The sequence below is a fragment of the Papio anubis genome, chromosome 8 (assembly GCF_008728515.1).
Source record: "Papio anubis isolate 15944 chromosome 8, Panubis1.0, whole genome shotgun sequence".
Lineage (NCBI taxonomy): Eukaryota > Metazoa > Chordata > Mammalia > Primates > Cercopithecidae > Papio > Papio anubis.
In genome coordinates, this window is record NC_044983.1 from 105,942,287 (window position 1) to 105,965,477 (window position 23,191).

A 23,191-nucleotide genomic window follows, 5' to 3' on the forward strand; every position below is an offset into this window, starting at 1 on the left:
AAATGTATACATGTTATATAATATATATTTATATTTATTACACATAATTGTATAATATCTTTATACTATATATTCATATTTAATGTTTAACATTCATTGCTTGACAGAAATTATGTTAAACCTGGGGATTAATTTGGGAAGCTCGGCATCGTTACTATGTTCCATCTTCCAACCCAAATATATAGCACGTATGTCCCTCTTTATATTTAGATTTTTTTCACTACTTCTAACACTATTTTGTAGACTTTAGCAAAAAAGTCCAATTTGTTTTCTTAGATTTACCTTTTGTTAGTATTAGAAATACCTAAGCATGTTTTCTGAGTAATTATAAATGATAAATTTTTTTAAAATTATTGTGTAAATACATTCATTGCTAGTATATAGACACAAAATCAGTATCTCTATGTCGATCTTGTTACATAGTGACCTTGTTATTGGGACTCATTATTTCTAGGAGGTTGTTTTGTTTAGTTAAGATTTCTTGGGATTTTCTTTGTAGCCACTTGCGTTATATGTATATAGAGGCAGTCTTATTTATTCCTTTCTGCTCTGTATATCTTTATTTCTTTTGCTTAGCTTATTGCACAACCTAGAATTCCCAGAACAAAGTTGAGTAAGAGCTGTGAGGGCATGTGTTCTTTGTCTTATTTCTGATCATAAGGGAGAAAATATCATGCTAGTAGTTTTTATTTTATTTTTTAAGAATGCTCTTTTTCAAGTTGAGAAAGTTTACCTCTATTTCTATTTTCCTAAGAGTTTTTATCATGCATGAATGTTGAGTAACTGTCCCGAGTTCTTCCTCGCCCCACAGGTTGATATGATGTTACTTTTTCAAACATTACTGTTAATATGGTAAATCACACTGAATGATTTTTGAATATTAAACCAGGCTGTGTCCACGGAATAAACATTACATGGTCATGATATATCACCCCTTTTGTATATAGCTGCACTTTATTTACTAATATTTTGTTTCTTTCTTTCTTTCTTTTTTTTTTTTTTGAGACGGAGTCTCACTGTGTCTCCCAGGCTGGAGTGCAGTGGCGCGATCTCAGCTCACTGCAAGCTCCGCCTCCCGGGTTCACGCCATTCTCCTGCCTCAGCCTCCCGAGTAGCTGGGACTACAGGCACCCGCCACCACGCCCGGCTAAATTTTTGTATTTTTAGTAGAGACGGAGTTTCACCGTGTTAGCCAGGATGGTCTCGATCTCCTGACCTCGTGATCCACCAGCCTCGGCCTCCCAAAGTGCTGGGATTGCAGGTGTGAGCCACCACGCCCAGCCTATATTTACTAATATTTTGTTAAGGATTATTATATTTATATTCATAATGAGTATTGGTCTGCAATTTTCTTTGATTATACTGTATTTATCTGGTTTTAGTATCAGTGTAAACCGGTTTCCTAAAATAAATTGGACAATGTTTTCTCTATTTTCACATTCTGGAAGGATTGCGTAGAGCTGATGTTAATTCTTTAAATCATTGGTAGTATTCTCTAGTTAAATAACTGAGGTATAGCGGTTTCCTTCTGAGGAGTTAAGTTATCTCAACTGCCTTAGTAGTTATACTGCTGTTTAAATTATTTATTTCTTGTTGAATAATTTGTAGTAATTTTTTTTTCAAGAAATTGCTTCATTTTATCTTAGTTGTCAAATCTATGTGTACAGAGGTCTCTGTAGCAGTCCCTTGTTATCCTTTTGAAGACTGGTTTTATTCCTGATATTGGTGTATTGGTATTTTGTATTTCTCCACTTCCCTCTCTCTCTCTCTGCCAGTTTTGCTTTTCTTACTGATTGTATCTATTTTTTCTATATCAAATCTCTGTTTTTATCTTTAATCTTCACATTTTTGTGCTTAATTATTTGGGTTACTTTGTTCTTTTTTAAAAGTCTTGATGTCAGAGCTTAGATGATTGACTTTAGACTTTTTTTCTTTTCTAACGTAAACATTTAGTGTTATGAATTGTCCTAGTGCTTTAGCTTACCCTAGCGACTTTGATATGTTGCATTTTCATTTTCCTTCTGCACAATGTGGTCTTTATTTCTCTTGAGACTTTCTCTTTGAACCATGGCGTATACAGAAGAGCAGTATTTTGTTGCTAAAACTTTGAAGATTTTCTTTTTATCTTTCTGTTACTGATTTCTACTGTAGTTTCTACTGTAGTCAGATAGCATAATCTGCATACTTTTAATTTTTAAAATATTTGTTGAATTTGTTTCCTGTTCAGGATATGGTCTATCTTAGTGTATATTCCATAGGAACTTAAAAGTGAGTACTCTATTCTTGTTGGGTGGAGTGTTCTATAAATATCAGTAAGATCCTGTTGGTTGATGGTATTGTTGGGCACTTCTATTTCCTTGCCTTTCTCACTTGTTGTATGAGTTTTTGAGTGAGATAACTCATTTATTATAAGTTGATTTGTCTTTTTCTCCTTTTAGCTCTATCATGAGTTTTCTTCAAACAATTTGCTGTTCTGTTGCTTGTTTCATATATATGTGGAATTGATGTGCCTTTTTGCTGTGTTAACCATTTTTAAATTATTATATAAAATCTCTTTCTGGTAACATTCTTCGCTCTGAAGTCTACTTTATATTAGTAGCCATCCCTGCTTTCTTTTGAAATGATCACATAATATACTTTTTCCCATCTTTTTGTTTTCAATCTACCCATATCATATTTGAAGTAAGTTTCTTGAAGACTGCATATCATTGGTCAATATTTTTCAATTGACTATGCCAACCTCTATCTTGAATTGTCTTGGCTATTCAGAAAATTTACAATTAATTTAATTATTGATATGTTACAATTTAGTACTGACATTCTTCTGTTTGTCCACTTTGTTTTTAATTTCTTTGGTTTGGATTGTTTGCCTTGTGGTGGGTAACTTGAATGATGTTTGAGGATTTCATTTTGATTTGTGTGTAGTGTGTTTCAGTGTATTCTTTTCACCAGGACATCTGTAATCCTCCTCTCAGCTTGTCTAAAATTTAATTAGGTTTCTTTCTGACTATGGACCCTTGGCATCCCTTTTCTTACAGAGCATTAACTTAAAAAACTTGCAATTGTATTTTTTCTGCATATTTCAAATGTAAATCATCTCCCAGCTCCGTGACAGTTTTGCCATCCAGGAGTATCTTTTTCAAGGACCTGGAAGTCATCCTTTTGAAATGTAATAATCAAGTTAGATAGCATACCTATCATCTTCCAGTCTATGGGAAGTTGGGAGCTTAAATTCTGTAAGTGCCAATTAGCAAACTCAGGTGGCCTAATCACATTGGCCAATTTCCCCTTAATATCCTCCAGAACTTTTCCACTACCTCGCCTCAGTGCTTAAAGACTCCCCTGCCTTTTGTATCAACAGAGATAAGTTTGATCTCTCTCCTATTGTGATAGTCTCCCTACTTTATTGCCATAGTTTTGAATAAAGCCTTGTTTGTCATTTTTAACAAGTGTCTAGTACAGTTTCTCTTTGGAACTTTCTATAGCTTTTATAGTGGTTGCTATAGGTATGAGAGATAGATAGATAGATAGATAGATAGATAGATAGATAGATAGATAGACAAAACAACACGGTCTACTGATGTTGTTACTTTACCAGTTCAAAGGAAGTATAAAAACCCTAATCTCTTTGTGTCAGTTTACACTCCTTATTTATATATATATTTTTAAATATTGTCTCTAGCTTATATTTTAATCACATCAATAAATATTATTTTTGTTTCAATAATTAAACAAATTTAGATAACTCAAAAAGAGAAAGGAAGTCTATTGTATTTACCTATAAATTTATTTACCATATTTTTTTTTCCTTTCTCATATTCTAAGTTTACTTATTTTATTGTCTTTCTGTCTAGAAAATTTTTAGCCATTTTTAGCATAGATTTGCTGGGGAAAATTTCTCTTGGTTTAATTTTTTCTGAGAATGTCTTGATTGTCTCTTCATCTTAAGGGATATTTTTGTCTGACATAGGATTCTTGGTTGGCACTCGAAAAATGTTTTGCTGCTTCCTCTGTCCTTCATGGGTTTTAATGAGAAATCCACTGTCACTTGAACTATATTCCCCTTAAGGTGTCATTTCTCCTCATTGTTTCCCAGGGTGATTTTCTTTGTATTTACTTTTCAGAAGTTTGACTATGCTGTGTCTTGGTGTAGAATTTTTTGAGTTTATCCTGGTTGTTGTTTGCTCTGTTTCCTGACTCTGTAGTTTTAAATGTTTTGCCAAACTAGGAAACTGTAATAGTTTATTCTTGCATTGCTATAATGACATCTGAGGCTGGGTAATTTATAAAGGAAAGACACTTAATTGGCTCAAAGTTCTGCAGGTTGTACAGCAAGCATGGCACCGGCCTCTGCTCAACTTCTGGGTAGACCTCAGGAAACTTACAATCGTGGTGGATGGTGAAGGAGAAGCAGGCACATTACGTGGCCAGAGTAGGAGCAAGAGAGAGTAAGGGAAGTTGCTGCACACTTTTTTAATAAGCAGATTTCACAATAACTCACTCACTATCAAAAGAACAGCACGAATGGGATGGTGCTAAACCATCATGAAAAACTGCTTCCATGATCCAATCATCTTTCACCAGGCCTCACCTCCAACATTAGGGATTACAATTTGACATGAGATTTGAGCCATGACACAGAGTCAAACCATATCAGAAACTTTTCATCTACTAGTTTTTTGAATAATTTGTTTAGCTGTATCCTCTTGATAGTCTTCTGGTATAAGAATGCCACAAATATGAAAACTTTTGCTATAGTTCTATGGTCTCTGAGGCTCCGTTCATTTTTTTTTAACTCTATTTTCTCTCTTTTGCTCAGATTATGTGATTTCTATTGTTCTATTTTCAAATTCACCTATTTATTTATTTGTTTTTCTCTATTTCTTCCATTCTGGTATTGGGTCTACACACTCAGGTTTTACTTACTTATTTTTTTTAATCAGTTATTGCATTTTGTTGAAACTATTTCTTTCCTGAGATTATTTTTTCACTCATCTCAAACATTTTTGTAATTGGTTATCATGGCATTTTTATGACGGCTGCCTTAAAATATTTTGGTCAGATAATGCTGACATCATTATTATCCTGGTGTTGGCCACTATTGACTGTCTTCTTTCATTCAGTTTGAGAATTTTTTTCTTGCATTGTTCTAAACAGTTTGAGATCTTTATGATTCTTTTTAGGACAAGTGATTGCTTCCTGATAAGGTTTGGCTCTGTGTTCCAACCAAAATCTCCTCTTAAATTGTAATCCCCACGTATTGACGGAGGGACCTGGTGGGAGGTGATTGAATCATGGGGGAGGTTCCCTCATGCTGTTCTAATGATACTGAGGGAGTTCCCACAACATCTGATGGTTTTAAAAGTGGCAGATTCCCATGCATGCACTCCCTCCTCCAGCAATGTAAGACATGCCTTGCTTCACCTTTGCCTTTTGTCATAATTGTAAGTTTCCTGAGGCCTCTGCAACCATGTGGAACTGTGAGTCAATGAAACCTCTTTTGTTTATAAATTACTCAGTTTTAAGTAGTATCTTTATAGCAGTATGAAAAGAGACTAATACACTTATTAAAACTTTAACATTTTAGGTATGAGGTAATGAGGCTCTGGACTTTATTTAAAATTTCTGTTTTCACTGTTTCTCTCTAATACCGTTCTTACAAATAAAAGGCACCGGCTGCCGCATTACCATGAGGAGGTTTGAAAGTCCATAGTTCCCACTCAGCCTATGTTGACACCCAACAGGGAGTGCTTGTTGTCACGACTTCGTGTAGGTGGGAGTTCTAGTTCCCCATCAGGCCTTCAATGATAGATACACTGTCTCTGGCCAAGAGGTGTAGGAGTATATCATTAATAAATCCCAAGGATACTTGGGGGAATGTAGCCTCATAACTGCTGTAAAATTGAGGTAAAATTTATGACTCTTTGACTGGTCTTTCTGACACTCTCAGTGGGGTGAAGAAAGGGTCACCTCCTTAATGACGGGTTGGTTTGAAAACCCAAGCTCTTCATGCAATCCCACTGACACCACAAGGGTGGCCTTGTTATTTCCTGGCCGGGATGGAAAAGCTGGGTTCCTACTAGGCTTTCTCTCCTACCATCCCAGTGCAAGAACTGAGAAGGTTCATTACAGCGTGAGGATGCTAGAAATCTAAGCTCCTGCTGGAAATTTGCTATTATGTTGGGGGAGGGGGGTGAAAACAACATTTTTGTTTGTTTGTTTGCTTGTTTTTATTTTTCTGTATTTTTTGCTAGAGTAAAGCTGTTTTGTCAAAGTCTTCTGTCTTAATAGGCCACCTTTTTCTTGAACCTTTGGCTATAAACTAAAGCTTTTAGGGGAGCCTTGGCTGCATGTATTGGTATTTTTCGGTGTTAGCTTCTTCAGCTCCAAGTCTGGAAAATACAAGGAAAAATAAATAAACAAACAACAGAAACAAACAGGAATTAACAACCATTCCATTCTTTGGTCTTAATATCCCTAGCCCTTCTCCCTTTCCCTACCTTTTAGAGTCTCATTATGTTCGTTTTATATATGATATCCAGGGTTTTTATTTGTATTTAATGTAAAAAAGAGGACAAGTGTGTTTACTTCATTTTATCAGAAGCAGAAGTCCAAGTTTTCTCATTTATTTATTTATTATGGTCTGTTCTTTACACTGCAAATTTCTTTCATTGTATGAGGTTCATGATTCTATGGGGATGGAACATGTACAGTGCTATACAATGAATAGGCAAGGAGCTAGTGTTTATAATACATGATCCCTAAATGACAGAAATTTCTTTCCTGTTTTCTTTTGTGGTACTAAGCCTCACCTGGAGGGAGATTTCTACACCTAGAAGAAGCAGTTAAGGAAAGAGGGCAAAGTCTCATAATATATACATTGCCATTGAAGTCCCAATATTATATTGGGGAATTGGTCAGGTTTCTGCTATAATAAAGTGCATAGCAAATCGCACCTCAGCAACAACATTTTCTTTTCTTGTTCCTTGATCAGTAGAAGGGATAAAATTGGCTCCAGGCCAAGCCTGGTGAGGTTCTGCCCTACATCTCTCATCATAGTACTTGCAGCAAGAGATGTTCTTCTCATAGAGATGGTGGAAGCCCACAAAGAGACCAAGCAAATTGCCCAAGCACATTTAAAGTTTCTATTTGTGTCACATGGTATAACATTCTACCATCAAATGCAACATGAACAAGACAGGGAAATATACTCAGTAACTGCAGTCAGAGACACGCCAATGTTAAATTGCAAAGATACTGAATATGTAATTCTATATCAGTGAGAGAATAAAGATTGAGAAAAAGTAGACACTCTAACACAATTAGTATTATGTTTAGAAGTGAGAAAGCAATTCTGACTGAAAAATACTCACTATTAATATCTGTTCCACCTAAACAAAAGTAAATTATAACATTAGAACAGTTACTGAACATGAAACCACTTGGAAATTCTAAAGAATCATTCAAATGCAAAATGTGTGCCTTAAAATTAAAAAAAAAAAAACACCTAAATGGATGGATAAAAGCATTGATCGTTACATCTGCCAGTATATTTTAATTTGAATAGGGATCTCTAGAAGTAACCAAGGGGAAAAAATATTTGCAAGAAAGCATGATGTATGATGCTAAATTGCTAAAGCCAACACCATTAATTTGTAATAAAATAAAATGGAAATTTGTCAGTTACTTAGTTTGGCTAATTACACTTATCAAACTTATATTAACTTCCTAATTCCTAAAGCTTTACTTCACTTACTATTGTGAAAACCCACATGTAGCACGTTCTATTTTAAAAGGCAGAGCTAATTCACACTATGTCAAATAACTCTTTAAAGAAACAGCTGAAGGTTATATTGACATGCAGAAAATGAACTGGAAAATTGGGATAATTATTTAGATAAGTCAAGTGAAAAATAATATTAACCCTTGCCCCAATTACTTGAAATTCTAGACAATTAAAATGAATCCTAAAACAGCAGAACAAGTGTTTCAAACCTCTCAGCCAATTTCTAATAAGTCTATGCCAGAGTATATCATGATTTGGAAAGAAAAATATATTCATAGTTTGTGACGCTATAGATCATGTATGCTAAACATGTTTTTCACTTGACTTTCCTACTTTGTTGCTAATGAATTGAGACTATTTTCCCGGTCAAAAGTTCCATGATTTTAACTGTTTACAAATCTTTGAGTCTTAGAATATGCATATTTGAAGAAGTGACAGGGATAGCTTTGCTGTTATTAGATGAGGTTTAGAGACTGCCTTATTTTTATACTTTTGGACTTTGATAGTACATATTACACAAATAACTCGTTCTCAGCCTGAATTAATGAAGCATACCAACACCTTTTAGACAACCCTGTCAAACTAGAATGTAGCTAGGAAATATTGCTGACCCAGTATGGTAAAACTAATACAATTAATAAGTTCTACAAATGGAAACTAAAAGACCACTTCCAAGTCTTGTTTATTTAACAATAACAGCTAATTATATTGCATAATTAATATAATTCTAATATTGCACTGGTTGCTTTACAGGTATTATATCTTTACATCCTTGTAAAAATCTGATTAGCTAAATTCAACTACAGTCAGTATCCAGATAAAAAGAAGAAGGTTTAGAGATATTGACACTTTTGCATGATCCATTCCGTACATAGAGGGAAGAACACAGATAGTGTTCATCTAGAACCTTAAATTCAATTCCATATTTTATGTGGTTTCTCATGTGTATAATAGATGTTCGGAAGGAGCTAGATGACTCCACTAAAATTATGTATTTTTTAAAAAAATTTCATATCTAGAATATTTAGAACATTTAGAATGTGTCCTGAAACAAGAAATTGTGTGCTGGTCGTAGCTTACTTGGACAGTGATCCCAGGAAGAATAATGGAAGTGAGACAGAAGAAGAATGTCTGGGGGGCGGGAAATGTTATTTTATTAAACTCTCTTGTGCTATGGATAACTGGGACACAAATTCCACTGGGTATCATCCCAGGATCCTTGTAGAATGTTCCTCAGATGTGAGTCACCAATGAATGGGAAGTCTAAGTCCTTTATCAAACACCCTTTTCCCTGGTTGAGGTTTACCTCTGTGGGCATTTACTACTCTGAACTAAGTTGACACTATCTGTATTCTAAGTGGCATTTTATGTCTCTGGAGAAATCCCTGAGGTAAAAAAACAAAGAGCTACTAGGGCACAAAGCTTGAGATACGATGCTGGTAATATGCATGTCAGTGACAGCATTGGCTGGACTGGAAACAGATGGACTGAGGGTACCATATGCATCTGCCATTGCCATACTCCTCGGACTCCCAGTGGTGCCTCTGAACTCACAGAATCACTTTCAGATATTTTACGTTTTCAAGGGAATCACAGTGACATCTGTTCAATATGACAAAAGCTACTTTCATGCGTGTGTATTTTTTTTCAAATAGCTACTAAGTTGTCGGGATGTAAGCACTTATATCTACTGAGGTACTTATTCACTACTTAATAAATGGAGCTGTTAGGGTCCCCCCCCCCCACAGTGGGTACAGTAGTGACATGAAAAATATTACTCAAATACTAGGGGCACAATGGGTCAAGAATATTTTCAGGACTTCTGAAATAGTATATTTTTACCTGTTGTACACCACACTGCAAAAGCAGGATGGACCCCCCGTTAAAAAATTTGTTTGGTAGTCGAGATTGATGACGTCACACAAACACAAAGGGGGCATAAAACGTCTTATTATTCACATAACAAGGTTTTCTAGGGAGACCAGGGAAGGTCCAGTTAGGTCCAAAAATGGCTTGTGAGAGCAAGAAAAGGATACTGGCTTGAGGTTTTTATGGTAGTTTGGAAACGGAAGCATGAGTATTTCCACACATGGCTTGAATTTCCCATTGGTACCAAAGAAGGGTGTACCTGGCTTTATTATGAGCCTGCCCAGATGTAGGACAGAAGGGGAAGATAAATAAGGCTTAAAAGTTGTTATTAGTCATTTTTTTTGAGTCAGGCTCTTTGTTACATTACTTAAGTAAGTTGTTTTTATAATCTAATAAGACTCTAGGATTTAATCTTAATATAGAATAAATTAATGTCATGTATAACACCTATATACATTTCACTTGGGCATCCAATATCTATTCATTAAGTTAGGCATCAAGCTGAAGACTATATAATCCTTATATGGTCTCTCATAAAACTTGTAATCTAAATGAGGAGTTCTGTAAATTTAAGCTGGAAACTGTGGTAATTTTTATGAAGGCTACAATGAGGATGATATGTTACTGAGCAAGTATGTCAGGTAGCAGGATATCTACTTTACAAATACGTGGTTTTCTAATTTACCACTGAAAAGACCGACACTGATTCCTGAAGGAGGGGAAGTAGTGAATCATATAAAAGACTAGGGGAAAATTATTCCAGGTAGACTGAATATTATGGAGAGACAGAAGACAGAGGTTTTCTTTCTCTCTCTTTTTCTTTTCTTTCTTTCTTTCTTTCTTTTCTTCTTTTCTTCTTCTTTCTTCTTTTCTTTCTTTTCTTTCCTTCTTTTTCTTTCTTCTTTTCTTTCTTTTCTCTCTTTCTTTCTTTTTCTTTCTTTTTCCTTCCTTTTCCTTCCTTTTCCTTCCTTTTTCCCGATGAGTTCCTGCGACTGCCGCGCAGCCTGCCAAAATGGTTCCGATGATCTGATCGACTGATCCTGAGCACTCCTGCTTCAGCCTCCTGAGTAGCTGGGTCTACAGGTGCCCACCGTGATGCTGGCTAATTTTTGTATTTTTTAGCAGAGACGGAGTTTTGCCATGTTGAACGGACTGTTCTTGAACTCCTGACCTCAGGTGATCCGCCTGCCTTGGCCTCCCAAAGTGCTGGGATTACAGGCATGAGCCACTGCGCCCGGCCGGAAGGCAGAGTTTGGACTGAGCTCAATGTGTCATAGAAACTGAAGGAAGTTTGGTATGATTAAAATTAGTTACTGACAGGTAGAAACAGCACACTGTGACTTAGGAAGGGTGGGTGAGGGGTTTGGCATTCATTGTAAGTGCTACGGGAGCCACTGAATGCTTTTTAAGCTGGGAAGCAGTCTGATGTGTTTTTAAACACAGGGCTCTAGAGCTCCCAAGCTGGCAGTACTGAAAATAAAATCATATTGAAAGAAAAAAATGTGATTCTGAGAGTGCAGAGGAAAACTGATTAAAATATAATGCATGTTTCAAAATGAAATATCAACACTGATGAGATTTCTAAAGACTATCCTTTATTTCTATACTCATGAATCATCTAACGTGTACTTCGGAAGAGATTTGGATGGATTGGTAAGGAAAGAGAAGATAATTATTTCCCCAAATAGATAAGCTGATTTAACCTCAAAGATGAATAAGTGTGCTTTATATGTTCTTTTTTAAACCCTATTTATCTATCTGTATAGAGGAAGCTTGAGTGCAAAATAACTATGGATAATATAACTGGACTTTAACCGTCCATGTCTGAAGACATTGACATTAATTATTTAAAAGGCCTATCAAAAAGTAAGAGATAATTTTCAGTGATTTTAAACTATTATTTAATTATTTAAAATGCTACAACAAGTTAAAAACTTAAAAGATTTAGAAAATACTGTGTTATAACTTTTTAAATGTTTTTATTTTGAGTTTTGGGGAGAATGAAAGAAAATACCGTGCAATTAAATTATATCTAAAAATGTTTGATATGAACCAGTCATTATGGTATGAAAGCATAATTGATGAAAGACCTAACTTCATTAGACACATAGATAAGACATTGACCATCCCTCTTTTAACATTAAATGGAATATGAAAATTTATAAAATGCCAAAGTTGAAAAATAGACTTACATAAACTCTTTATTTCAGAAAACTTGGATAATTTACAGATACAATTTTTTGAGAAAGGGAATTGATTTGAAACCTTCTGAGCATCTTTACCTCATAATAACTTTGTAGATGTGGTATATACATTCAAAACATTTACCAGACTCAAATGTTTAAGGATTGGGTGACATCCATTATATACTTAGCATAATGCTCTTTAAATTTCCTGACATAAAAACAGAAAAATGTATTTTTTAGATCATCAGCATTCAGCATACAGTATGCTTAAGAAAAAAAAAAAAGTATGCCTGACAAAACTTTTTTGTTACTTAGAATTTGCAAAAATATTTTACTTGTAATACAGACTTACACTTTGACATGTGATTTAAAAAATAAAAAACATAAGAGATATTGAAGTATAGATTTTAATTTCATCTTTCAAATGAAAGTATTAAGACAGATTGGTCTGAGATCTCAAAATAAATTATTGGAAGAGATCCCTTGTTTTGAACTTATTTTTATGGTCACCAGTTAATATGATGAATATGTTAGTTTTTCAACTGCAAAGATTTCTTTATATCAAATACTTGTTCATTTTTTAAAGAATTTTTCTCTTTAATTTCAACAATCAAGTATAAAACAATAGAAGGGAAATCAGAACTTCGAGGTGCTGTTATGGTGAAAGTACTTTGGAAAGTTTGGCAAGCATATGGGTGAGTACTAACAGACTTAGTAGAACTAGAAAATGTCAAATCCTGAAGTGGATATGAAGGATGATCAAAAAATAGCCTGAACTCTAAAGCAGAATCTTCCACAGACTAAGAAAATACCCGTACCTGGAATAAGAGAATGGAGATAACTAAATAAGGATTGAAACATGTTTAAGAAGTTTGATCCTAAGATTTCCTTCCAAACCCATTTCACCGGTTGATTGCTCTTCCCCTAAACAGCTGAAGGTTTACTCATTGGAGAGGGAAAAGCAGAGAATCTATCCACTGGGTGACCACAGCCAGAGTTGAGAACATAAATACAGTATCTAAAACAAGGGAATTTAGTAATTGTGAAAATAACACATGGTGAATGCTGACAGTCCCTAGCATTTTATGCTGAATGCTAGGGATTCTTCAGCATTCTAGAACCAATCTAGCATTTTTAGAAACATAGTCCTTAGTATGTGGTTCTAAGAACGCTGGAAGCTAGTCCTTTGCTTCCAAGGCAACATATTAAGAGAATCTTTACTGAGAAATCTGAGTAGTCCACAAAGAAAAAACAAAAATTATCAACATCAGTAATTTTTCAAAAAAAAAAGGTCCAATAAATCATCTTCAGCAATGCTCAAATTCAAAATGAACCACTAACTCATTCAGACTTAGATCAGGTTCTTTTAAAGACTTTTATGAGATGTCACAGTCAGAAAATTAATAGGGAACAATTACCCTTAGCAGACATTCAATAAGAAAATGAAGAAGATAGAATTGGACAAAAGGAGAAGTTGATCTCCAATGCACTCGTGTGACTGAGCCTTCAGCAAATAAACAGAAGCAAATAAATAGTGTTTGGATCAAACACTATTCTGAGTCACTATACAAAGTGAAGAAACCATTGAAATACATTTTCACCCCTGTTTTATTCAATGAGGTTTTCATTTGAATGATTATTGCCCTTGTAAGATAAGTAGAACTGGCTAATTTAAATAGGAGCCCAGTGCAAATGTTCAGCTTTGATGGAGATGTAAAATATAACAACATTTTAATTAAGTATACTACACAATACAATGAGTGCCAAGAGTTATAAATAAGCACTTTACTAATTTACTTTATGCTCTATTCTTACTTTCTGAGAAATAAGTTTTAAAGAAAGAATACTACCTCTTTCAATACAAACTTCTGTTAAGTTGTTATCTTAGAGAAATGTAGAGAGCCAATTAAAATAATTGCCTCCTCCTCCTCCTCCTCCTCCTCCTCCTTCTTCTTCTTCTTTTCTTCTTCCTCTTTTTTTAATGAGACAGGTTTTCACTCTGTCACTCAGGATGGAGTGCGGTGGCATGATCTTGGCTCACTATAGCCTCCGCCTCCTGGGTTCAAGTCATTCTCCCACCTCAGCCTCCTGAGTAGCTGGAACTACAGGCATGCCACTACACCTGGCTAATTTTTATTTATTTATTTATTTATTTATTTATTTATTTATTTAATTAATTTTTTGTAAAGATGGGATTGCAACATGTTGGTCAGGCTGATCTTGAACTCCTGACCTCAAGTGATCCACCTGCTTCAGCCTTCCAAAGTGCTGGGATTACAGGCATGAGCCACTGTGCCTGGCCTAGACCTTTCTCTTTTTGGTTATCTTGACAGTTTGGAAGTGTGCTGGTCTGGTATTTTGCAGATTGCCCAATATAAACATGTTTTTCTCATAAAACTTAGGTTATGAGTGATTGGGAGGAAGACTATAGATGTACAGTGTCATTTTTATTATGTCATATCAAGTGTATACCATCAACACGATTTATGAGTGGTAACGTTGACTTTGGTCACCTATCTTAGGTTGTGTCCATCCGGGTTCTCAATTGTAAAGTTATTATTTACCCCCTTATCATTACTTTACACTTGGGAGGAAGTCACTATGCACAGGAATGAACATAGCTCCCCCATTTAAGGGTGCAAAACCTACATACATCCTATGACATTATTCTGCTTAAGAAATGTGTCTCTTTCATGTATTAATGTGCTCATTCATTTGTTTATACCAGATTAAACTTACATATATTTATTTTTCATACTTGAGGCTATAATTCAGTATTACTGGCTGGGCGCGGTGGCTCATACCTGTAATCCTAGCACTTTGGGAGGCCGAGGCAGATGGATCACCTGAGGTCAGGAGTTCAAGACCAGCGTAGCCAACATGGTGCAATCCGTCTCCTCCAAAACTACAAGAATTAGCTGGACGTCTTGCCAGGTGCCTGTAATCCCAGCTACTTGGGAGGCTGAGGTGTGAGAATCGCTTGAACCCAGGAGGCAGAGGTTGCAGTGAGCCGAGATCATGCCACTGCACTCCAGCCTGGGCAACAAGAGCAGAACTCTATCTCAATAAATAAATAAATAAATAAATAAATAAATAAATAAATAAAATAATTCACTAATTAAATTATTTAATTAATTGATTGAATTCAATGCAATAATAAACTCAAATTTGATGCAATGATTAATTAAATCAATTGAATTAAATGCAATAATTAATTCAGCAACAAAAATTTTGTTACTCAAATTTTCTACCTTTGGCCGTGGTGAGTTCTTTCAGTTGGTTTTCATGATGCTTTGAAATAACCTAAAAAATGTATTACAATTTTTTTGAATGCTTTTTCACTTTCTGATACTACAAGATGCTCATAGTTCAACTTTCCTATTTGCTTCCCTAGTCTTAGAACCAAGCATTTCTTTAAGGAACTCTTCTTCTTTTTATTGGAAAGTGGTATTAGAAATCAAGATAAGGGCATGCTCGTTGCTCATGGGTGTCATTTGTTTAAGGCCCTCCCAGCTGATACAGCAAAAACTATATGTGTTTATACTAATGCATTTATATACATATCCATAAATATTTCTATATGTTACCTGATTTACCTATATTAAGCTAAGCATAACTTCTTACTATCTCCAACTCTAATCCATTACTATAGAGATCGTTTTAGCTTCTTCCCTTTGCTTGTCTGTAAACTCCCTCTCCAGCAGTGAGAAACTTGGCGTCTTTCATTGTCATCCATTTACTTCATCATTCAATTACAGTGCACAGTAGAACAGTAGTAGAATTGTTAATCCATGCAACCATGGGAAATAACTTTATCAACTAAGTACAGTGCTTATCAGCAGTTTATTTTTTCTTTAGTCTTACAGGCTCTATTCATGTCCAAAGATGCTTAGGTCAGCAATTTTTACCACCATCCCTGAACGTTATTTGAAAAATATGTGATTCAGTTAGGTTATCTTGTAACAGTCTGCATTTCTTCTTGAAATGCCTGCTCTTCTTAAACAGTTTATACTGTTTATTGACACATATTCACTCTTTGTGCTATAGAAGTCTATAGGTTTTGACAAATGCATAATACCTTCTATCCATCATTGTGGTATCATATGGAATAATTTTACTGCTCTAAACATGCCCTATTTCTCACCTATTACACTCCTCCACCACCACCTTCCCCCACCTCTCAAGTCCCTGGCCACAGCTGACCAATTGACTGTCTCTTTACTTTTGTGTTTTCCAGAATGTCATATAATTGCAATTATGCAATATGCAGCTTTTTCATACTGGCTTTTTTCACTTACCAATATACATTTAATTCATGTCTTTTCATGCCTTGAAAAAAGGTTTTTTGTTACTGAATAATATTCCATTGTATGGTTGCCACACAGTTTATTCATTCAGTTAGTAAAGGACTACTTGGTTGGTTTCAGGTTTTGTAAATTATGAATAAAAGCGCTATAAATATTTGTATGCAGATTGTTATATAAGCATATAGTTTCAAATTAACTGAATAGATAACTATCAGCACAATTACTGAATCATACGGTAAGACTATGTTTGGTTTTACAAAAGACTACAAGAGTGTTTTCCAAAATTACTGCAGCACTTTGCATTTTTACCAGCAATGAATGATAGTTCCTGTTGCTCCCCATCTTGCCTGCACTTGGCATTATTTATTTATTTTTATTTTAGCTATTCTATAGACTAAATCTGTAGTAATGTCTTATTTTTATTTTAATTTGCATTCCCTGTAAACAAATTATATTGAGGATCTTTTTATATAGTTCTTTGTCATCTGCATAATATCCTTGGTGCAATGTTTATTCAAGACCTATGTACAATTTTTATTCAATTTGTTTTCTTATTGTTGAGTTTTAAAGGTTCTTTGTAAATTTTTTGATTCAATTTTTATTTATCAGATATGTGTTTTGCAAATACTTTTCTACTGTCAATGTCCTGGTTTTTGATTATCTTAATAATAAGATAAAAATAAAACTTCTGGTCCTTTGCAAACCAGAAGTTTTAATTTTAAGAAGTTAAATTCATCCTTTTTTTTTCATAGATCAAGCATTTTATGCTCTCTGCAATTAGAGCACATCAACAAATTCAACTTCATATAGATTTTCTCCTATGTTTTCTTCTAGAAGTTTTACAGTTTTTATATTTAGATCCATGATTCATTTGTTGTGTGTGTGTGTGTGTGTGTGTGTGTGTGTGTGAATTCTAAGTCTAGATTCATTTGTCTGCATATGAATGTTAATTTGTCCCAGGACCATTTGCTAAAAGATTGTCATTTCACCATTGAATCATATTTGTCCCTTTGTCAAAAATGAGATGATTTGCGTCAGTCTATTTCTTAGCTTTCTATTCTGATCCACTAATTTATGTGTCTCTTCTTTCTCTATACCGCATTGATTTCTGTGTAGCTTTATAGGTCTTGAAGCTAGGTAATGTCAGTTATTCAACTTTGTTCTTCAGTATTGTACTGGTTATTTTGGATCTTTTGCATTCACCGATAAACTTTAGAATCAGTTTAAAGACATTCACAAAATATCGTGCTGGGATTTTGATTTTGATTGTGTTGTGATACAGTCAAAAAGAATTGACACACTGGCCGGGCATGGTGGCTCACGCCTGTAATCCCAGCACTTTGGGAGGCCGAGACAGGCAGATCACGATGTCAGGAGATTGAGACCATCCTGGCCAACATGGTGAAACTCCATTTCTACTAAAAATACAAAAATTAGCTGGGCGTGGTGGTGCTCGCCTGTAATCCCAGCTACTAGGGAGGCTGAGGCAGGAGAATCGCTTGAACCAGGGAATCGGAGGTCACAGTGAGCTGAGATCACGCCACAGCACTCCAGCCTGGGCGACAGAGCGAGACTCCATCTCGGGAAAAAAAAAAAAAAATGACACACCAAAAATATTTGTCTTCCAATCCATGAATGCACTCTTTCTCCATGAGTTCAGCTCTTTCACTTTCTATCAGAGTTTTGTATTTTTCCCACATATAAATTCTATTCATAGTTAATTATGCTTATGCTTAAGTACTACATATATTTGATACTATTATAAATGCTGTTTGGCTTTTAATTTCAAATTCAAATTGTTTATTGCTGGTATGTGGGAAAGCTATTGACTTTTATATAATAACCTTGTATCCTGCAACCTTGCTATAGCCATGTATTTGTTCCAGGTGTCTTTTCAATTTATTGTTTTTTTTAAATAGATAATCAAAGTTTCATTTCTTCTTTTGTAAGATATGCCTTTTATTTCCTTTACTGTCTGGTCTTAGGGGAAAAGCATCCAGTTTCTCACCACATAATAGAATATTAGCTGTACATTTTTTCAAACAAGTTGAAGAAGTTCTCTGTTGTTAGTTTGCTCAATGTTTTAATCACGAATAGATGTGGGATATTTTTCCCAATGCTATTTTTTTTCCATCTGTTGATATGTCCGTATGTTTTTAACCCATTAATATGATAGATAAATTTTTTAACTGATTTTTCAAATGTTGAAATGGCCTGGCATACCTGTAATAAATCTGATTCAGCTGTGATATTTAACTAATTTTAAGGATTGATTGATTTAATTTGTTAATATAGTGTTGAGAATATTTTTTATCTAAGCTCATAAGAGTTACTCATCTGTAGCTTACTTTTCTTGTAAAGTTTTTATCCGGTTTTATTATTAGAGTAATTTTGGTATCAAAGAAGCAGTAGGAAGATTTCCTCTGCTTCGATTTTCTGGAAGTGATTGTAGAGAATTTTTATCACTTCTTTGAATGTTTGCTATAATTAACCAGCAAAACCATCTTGGCTTGGCGTTATCTATTAATTATAGTTTGTGTCTTTCAAACAATTTACTTATTTCATCAAAGTCAAATTTCTATGCATAAAGTTGTTTACTATATTCCTTTATTACCTTGATGTGTAGATGGGATCAATAATGATGAACCCTCTTTTATATACAATATTGATACTTTGTGTCTTCACTCTCTCCTCTTTCTCACTCTCTCTCTCTCTCTGTTTGTTGTTGTTGTTGCTGTCGTTGTTGTTAACCTAGACAGAGTTTTGTCAGTTTCATTTGTATTTTTTTAAAAAACACCTTCTGGTTTAGTTGATTTTCTCCACTTTTTCCCTAATTTTAATTTCATTGATTTCTACTGGATTATTTATTTATTTTATTCTGCTTGCTTTCAGCTCATATTGCTCTTCTTTCCATAAGTTTCTAAGGTAGAAGTTTAGATTACTTATTTTAGATCTTTCTTTTATTTGAATACAACTATTCAATGATATGTCCCACTAAGCACTGCTCTGGCTACATCACATGGATTAGTGATAAGTTGATTTTTCATTTTAGATAAAAATGCTTTTAAATTTCTCTTGACACTTCTTCTTTGACCCATGTGTTGATATTTAGTAGAATAGTTTTTTAATTTAATTTTTTATTTTTTTGAGAGAGTCCTGCTCTGTTGCCTAGGCTAGAGTGCAGTGGTGTGAACAAGGCTCACTGCAGCCTCAACCTCCTGGGCTCAAGCAATTCTCCTCCCTTAGCTGACCAGGTAGCTGGGACCACAGATATGCACCAGATGTCTGGATAATTTTTTTATTTTTTTATATAGACAGGACTCTATAAAAAAATTTGCCCAGGCTTGTCTAGATTTCCTGGACTCAAGTAATCCTTCTGCCTCAGCCTCCCAAAGTTTTGGGATTACAGATGTGAGCCACCATGCCTGGCTATAGTGTGTTTTTAAATCTACAATTAATTTTGATTTTTGAGCTAACTCCCTGTAATTGATTTCTAGTTTAATTACATCATGGTCTGAAAGCATATCATGTAGGATTACGTTTTTTAAAAAAGAGCTTTATTGATGTATACTGAAATCCATAAAACTGGGCATATTTATTGTACACAATTAGATGAATTTAGGGATTTGCATACACATGTCAAATGATCAGCAAAATCAAGATAATAAATATCTATCGTCTCCTAAAATTTTATCTTGCCCCTTTGTGTGTGTATTGAGAATATGTAACATGAGATCTACACTTTCAACAAAATTTTAGGTGTACAATAGTGAATTGTTAACTATGGGCACTATGTTGTACAGCAGATCTCTAGAACTCATTCATCTTGCACTCATCTGTACATCCATTGAACAATTATTTTAAGTTTATTAAGGTGTGGTTTATGGCCCAGAGTGTGGCTTTCTTGATAAATATTCCATGTGAGATTGAAAAAAAACGTGCATTATGCTATTGTTGAATCAAGTATTTTATAAATGTCAATTAGATCAAATTGATGGTGCTGTTCAGGTCAACCACATCTTTACTGCTGTTCTGCCTCCTTGATTTGTCAATTGCTGAAAGAGGGATCCTGAAGTCTGCAAATATGATAATTAATTTGTCTATTTCTTCTTGAATTTCTATCAGTTTGTATCACATGCATTTTGACAGTCTGTTGTTACATGCGTACATGTTAAGGATTATTATGTCTTCTTGGAGAACTGATCTCTTTATTATTATTATGTGATAACTCTCTGTACCCCTGAAAATTTTGTTTCTTTTGAAGTCTGCTTTTTTGAATATTAAGATAGCTACTCTAGTTTTTATTTGACGAGTATTAGCATGTGTATTGGTTTTCTAGCATTTTCATAACAACTTGCCACAAATTAGGTGACTAATAAAAGAACAAATTTATTTTCTCACAGTTGTGAAGGCCAGAAGTCCAACTCAGAGTGTTGGCAGATCTGTGTTCTATTTGAAAGGTCTAAGGATGAACCCTTCTTTGTTTCTTCTACCGTCTGCTGGCTCCAGGCATTGCTTTCTGTGGATACATAACTTTAATCTCTGCGTCCATCTTTACCTGGCCTTCCCCTCTTCCTTGTGTGGTTCTCCTCTGTGTATCTCCTATAAAGAAACATTGGATTTAGTGTCTACTGACACAGCTCAGTAGATGAACCTTATCTAGAGAAACTTAACTAACAATTGCAAAGACCCTTTTTCTAAATAAAAGGAAATCACAGGTTTTAGGGATTAGGACATTAATATGTCTTTGGGGGATTCATGTTCATTCAGTCCATCCCAGCATGGCATATATTTTTCCATCTCTACTTTGAACCTATCAGTGCCTTTATTTTATTTTTTTTTTTTTTGAGACTGAGTCTGGCTCTGTCGCCCAGGCTGGAGTGCAGTGGCCGGATCTCAGCTCACTGCAAGCTCCGCCTCCCGGGTTTACGCCATTCTCCTGCCTCAGCCTCCCGAGATGCTGGGACCACAGGCGCCCGCCACTTCGCCCGGCTAGTTTTTTGTATTTTTTAGTAGAGATGGGGTTTCACCGTGTTAGCCAGGATAGTCTCGATCTCCTGACCTCATGATCCGCCCGTCTCGGCCTCCCAAAGTGCTGGGATTACAGGCTTGAGCCACCGCGCCCGGCCAGCCTTTAAAAAAAATAAATAAAAACAGAAATAACACAAGCAAATGAAAAATATTCCATGATCATGGATAGGAAGAATCAATATCATGAAAATGGTCCTACTGCCCAAAGTAATTTATAGACTCAATGCTGTTCTTATCAAAATACCATTGAAATTCTTCACAGAACTAGGGATAAAAAAAACATTTTAAAATTCATATGGAACAACAACAACAAAAAGCCCAAATAGCCAAGGCGATTCTAAGCAAAAAAGAACAAAGCTGGAGGCATCATGTTACCTGACTTCAAACTACACTGGGCTACAGTAACCAAACCAGCATGGTACTGGTACAAGAACAGACACACAGACCAATGGAAGAGAATTCAGAACCCAGAAATAAGACCACACACCTACATCTATCTGATCTGCAAACCTAACAAAAACAAGCAATGGAGAAAGAATTCCCTATTTAATAAAGGATGTTGGGATAACTGGCTAGCCATATGCAGAAGATTGAAACTGGACCCCTTTCTTATACCATATGTGAAAATTAACTCAAGGTACATTTCAAAGACTTAAATGTAAAACCCAAAATTATAAAACTTTGGAAGACAATCTAGGCAATACCATTCAGCATATAGTCACCAGCAAAGATTTCATGATGACCATGCTAAAAGCAATAGCAACAAAAGCAAAAATTGACAAATGAGATCTAATTAAACTAAGGAGCTTCTACACAGCAAAATGAACTGTCAAGAGTAACAGACAACTTATAGAATGGAAGAAATTTTTTGCGAATTATGCATCTGACAAATGGCTAATATCAAGTATCCATGAGGAACTTAAACAAATTTATAAGAAAAAAAAAAACAACAACCCTATTAAAATGTGGACAAAGGACATAAACAGGCACTTCTCAAAAGAAGACATACACATGACCCACAATCATATGGGAAAAAAAAAACCTCAGTGTTACTAATCATTAGAGAAATGCAAATCAAAACCACAATGAGATACCATGTCACACCAGTCAGAATGGTTATTATTAAAAAGTCAAGAAATAATAGATGCTAGTGAAGTTGTGGAGTAAAATGAAATGCTTATACATTGTTGGTGGGAGTGTAAATTAGTTCAACCATTGTGGAAGACAGTGTGATAATTATTCAAAGACCTAAAGACAAAAACACGATTCAACCCAGAAATCCCATTACTAGGTATATACCTGCCAAAATATAAATATTCCTATTACAAAGACATATGTACACATATGTTCACTGCAGCACTATTCACAATAGCAAAGACATGGAATCAACCTAAATGCCCATCAACAATAGACTGAATAAAGAAAATACATTACATATATACCATGAAATACTATGTAGACATAAAGAATGAGAGAATGTCCTTTGCAGGGACAGGAATGGAGCTAGAGGTCATTATCCTTAGCAAACTAACATAGAAACAGAAAACTAAATACCACATGTTTTCACTTATAAGTGGGAGCTAAATGATGAGAACTCATGGACACATAGAGAGGAACAACACACACTGGGGCCCATCAGAGGGTGGAAGGTGGAAGGAAGAAGAGGATCAGGAAAAATAACTCATGGGTACTAGGCTTAATACCTGGGTGATGAAATAATCTGTACAACCAACCCTCATTTACCTATGTAAAAACACATTTACCTATGTAACAAACCTGCACATGTACTCCTGAACTTAAAATAAAAGTTAAAAAAAATAAGAAAGAAAGAAAACAAAAACAATTTGTGAGTTTCTTGGAGGCAACTTATAGCTGGATCTTGTTATGGGTCTTTTTGAGGGGGCTTTTGTTGTTCTTGAAACCCACGCTGGTACTCTCTATCCTTTAACTAGTGTATTTAAACCATTCATGTTTAAAATGTTTATTAATATAATTTGTTTAATACTTACTAG

At 34.9% G+C, this 23,191-nt stretch overlaps 2 long non-coding RNA genes across 4 annotated transcripts in view; both read right to left on the minus strand.

Annotated features, from left to right (window-relative positions):
* The window catches only part of LOC108587339, a 79,620-nt gene that overhangs the window by 13,879 nt on the left and 42,550 nt on the right, over positions 1–23,191 (minus strand). For all 3 annotated transcript variants that reach the window (XR_004185905.1, XR_002523939.2, XR_002523938.2), the window contains one exon: positions 20,550–20,750. This is a non-coding gene — a long non-coding RNA (uncharacterized LOC108587339). The remainder of the gene's footprint in view (positions 1–20,549; positions 20,751–23,191) is intronic.
* On the minus strand, positions 4,881–10,343 carry LOC110744000. Its single transcript, XR_002523940.2, has 2 exons — positions 7,374–10,343; positions 4,881–6,392 (listed from the first exon to the last, which is right to left on the minus strand). It is a non-coding gene; the product is annotated as an uncharacterized LOC110744000 (long non-coding RNA).